The sequence below is a fragment of the Impatiens glandulifera genome, unplaced genomic scaffold (genome assembly GCF_907164915.1).
Source record: "Impatiens glandulifera unplaced genomic scaffold, dImpGla2.1, whole genome shotgun sequence".
NCBI classification, from domain to species: Eukaryota; Viridiplantae; Streptophyta; class Magnoliopsida; order Ericales; family Balsaminaceae; genus Impatiens; species Impatiens glandulifera.
In genome coordinates this window covers 462197-465792 of record NW_025919666.1, presented here as the reverse complement: position 1 = coordinate 465792, position 3596 = coordinate 462197, and the positions used below count along the sequence as shown (strand labels likewise).

General features: G+C 30.3%; 1 non-coding gene across 1 annotated transcript; it reads left to right on the top strand.

The window, feature by feature from the left end:
* Positions 1-1480: 1480 nt before the first annotated feature.
* On the top strand, positions 1481-1600 carry LOC124918324. The gene has a single exon (XR_007097366.1). It is a non-coding gene; the product is annotated as a U5 spliceosomal RNA (small nuclear RNA).
* Positions 1601-3596: the final 1996 nt, after the last annotated feature.

Here is a 3596-nt window from a genome sequence, read left to right as displayed (position 1 = left end):
TTTGTGTTGTTTTATTTCTAGTTTTATTTATTTAGATTATGACAACCCAAAAAATCCACAAAAACTGATAGCAAGTTTTACAAAGGTTAGAGGTTTAAGATGAAGTACGCAAACTAGATCCGCCTCCGACCCATGACCTCAAACTAGTTCATCGCCCTTTAAACTATGTTTGTGTTGTTTTATTTCTAGTTTTATTTATTTAGATTTATACATTAATAATGCCTTGTAACATTTTAATAAGATAAAAATTGAAAACCGTTATAATTATATTTTTAACACAGATAGATTTTTTTTTATTTCATTTACGCTCAATTTTTAACATTTAATTTATGTTTTTGTGTCCTAACTATAAAAACTTCGAGCACTGAACACCTAAAAAAATATTTTTTCCGAAAATGTTATTATTTTACACGCCAAAAATTAAGTGACAACTCTTAATTGTCACAAACTTTTTTTAATAAATTCTCTGATTTAATTTAATTTACCTTATTTCAAAATTTTTTAAATGATTTATATTTTATATTATTTGCTTAAAAATCTAAAAATAGCGCCTAATTTCAGATGCAGACGTTTTAAACACTTACAAAATAATGGTTTTAACTGAATGAACCAAAATGTTGCGTCAAAGTTTGAGTCATAGTAAAAAATAATTATTTTTATTTTTTTATTAAACTTATTATATTGAAAATATTAATAATATTATATTATATTTAAAGGTAATTTTTATCCAAGCTTCCCTTATCCGGCCTTGACCATTGATAATTTGTTTCATATAAAAAAAAATAATGTCTTTAATGTATTTTGGTTAAATTTGTGTCAATTATTATCCATTAAATTTATTTATCCCACAAAACTGATTTGGTCATATTTCGTGAAGAAAAGTGATGCTATTTGACTAAGAGTGTACATTTATTAATCCTTCAAATTTAGGAGTTCATTTAATTAATTGTTTTGACTAAGTAACTATTATTCGGAATTTTTTACCAGCATAATTTATTATTGGTGGAGGAGGTTAAGTACACATTAATATTTCACAGTTATAACTTATTTGAATTAATGTGTAATTTTTTAAAATAAAAATGTTCTTTCCATTTGAATTACCATTCAATGATTATTTATATTTTGCTTTGTTTAAACAAATCATGATCCAATTGGGTCATTTTTTTTTTTTTATAATTAACAAAGATGAATTATTTAGCTTTTGTTTTGTAACAATATATTTAAATATTTATTGAATAATAAAATATTGTGATTTCAATCTAGGAGATCTCAATGTGTACTTTTTATGACTTAATATAAAAACTTATTACAAAATGTGTATTAATTGAAAGAGAAAGAGAAAGAGAAAGAGAAAGAGAAAGAGAAAGAGAAAGAGAAGTTACCCCAATGTTTTTTCATATTTCCCACATCGGAGGAGTACCAACTATCCTATAGGAGATCTCTCTATGTAATAGCTGCTATTGCATTGGGTCAAATCACGCAGCTGTGTTGTGTGCACAAAGCGAACTATTCTTTCGCCTTTTACTAAAGAATACCGTGTGCACGCAACTAATAACAGCATACGCCTTATTTTTGGAGGGTTATCATCAATTGATAGCCCTAAAGATTCAGTTTAAATCATTTTGAATTTAGTTGCAAAGAGTGATGACCCACTTCGCTAATGGATTCTATCAGAATGAAATGCAACAGAAATTAGAAGGATTAGCTCTGTAGGCGGTGGTGCGCTTCGATACAGATTCTGGATCTTTCTTTATTGAGACCAACAGGTAAACAAGACTATCTAAACCCATTAGAGTACCAAAGCCATTTAAGGTGATCAAGGCTCAAAAACTTTTCTTAATTCTGTTATTCAGAGAAATTCAAAAGTGTTCTGTTCTTTTTCAGATTGGACCGCTTCCAACAGGTGGATCATATATCATCATGGAATTCATTGAATTCGGGAATTATGTGACCCAACATCCAAAATTTTGTCAAGTTTGTATAGACATGTTTGATCATTCCCCAAGTAGAACATGAAAGGATGAAGTCTCTAAGTTCAATTATCACTTAAAACACCGTCTTCAAATGGATGGAGCATATGTTTTTTTGTGATATTGTGCTTTACCTCGTTCAAGAGAAAATTAAATAAAATTTAACCAGAGATATTTGGCCCTTGAGTAAGGTATAAGAATTTTGAATTAAAAGGTTGAGATCGATTTTATTGGTGTTTTATGTAGTATTAACTAATTATATGGGCGGTTGAGAATTTGTGGTGAGCTTAACATTGTATACTTTTCTAAAAACTTCTATAAATGTTGAGTGCATTGCCAATGCAATTAAGGCAGATTGTCTATTAGGCACTTGAAAACAGTGGTGCAGATTTTTTATGCCCGAGCAACATAACTACGATGGAGAGTATATTATATGTCTACTATATATATTAAATACATATATGCATATAGATGAGATATACATTCTAACATTTGTTTGAAAATAAAAAGGGAAATAAAAATGCCTAACCTAATGAGTTATTATCTTTTAGTCTTTGTTACACAAATACTAGATCGTTAGCCACATAGACTAAGAGATTCAAACAATATCTATGAGGTAAGCAAGTACACTCAAAAAAACTAATGATCCGACAAACCTCACGAATAAAACTAGACAGAGGTAGGCTAAAACGAGAAATGAAGGAGTAGACAAACGATGAAGGACTTAGACTTAATTTATATTGTCGGTTCTTATGTTATTTTCCCTTTTTGTGTGACTTGTAAAGTGAGAAAAGAGGGGTACAAGTTATTAATGTTTATTTCACAATGAAATACAACACTCTTATTTAAATTCAAACGAATCGTAAATTGGATGCCGATTACAATTAGGACACATACGTGTATAAGTGTGACATTGTTTGTCCCCATTACTTGTTTTGAACTCACTATTCTTGTTGATTAAATAGACATAACATTTTACCACTAATAGGATCGGCGTAATCGATAAAGACAGGGGTTTGACTATTGATGATGGTTTCAGATAAACAATTTGATAGAAATCCTGTTAGGGATTTAAATCACTTTCTATTCTTCACAAACCCTTGCAAACTCTTCAATGATTCAAGTGTGGAAACGTTTGCTCAGGTTTGAAGCAAAGAACCAACTAGAGAATGAATGACAAAATGTAAATGATACAACAATTTGTTTATGGATGTTCGGAACAAACTCTTCTACGTCTATCCTTCTTCCAACCACCGGAAGGATTCACTATACATTTCTTAGAATCAAATACAGTTGCACGGCTAGATCACTGTTGAAAAGAACAGACTCTGTTCAACTTACAATATATTGAAGAATATCACTCAACTAGACAATACTTTGATTCTATCTCTCTCTTGATATACTCACAGTAAAGCAAGAAAGCAATTCGTGAGATTTTAAGTTCAGTAGTTCGTTCGTATGCATATTTCTCAGTGTCCAGCGACCATTCTTCTGTTGTCCTTGAAGATCATTAAATAGAGAGCATGTACCAACAATCGAATCTTCTATAATGACACGTGGCGAACTTCCATTGGAAAGCCTCCATAGTACTCAGGTACATAAGACTTTGAGCACTAGGATCGTGGC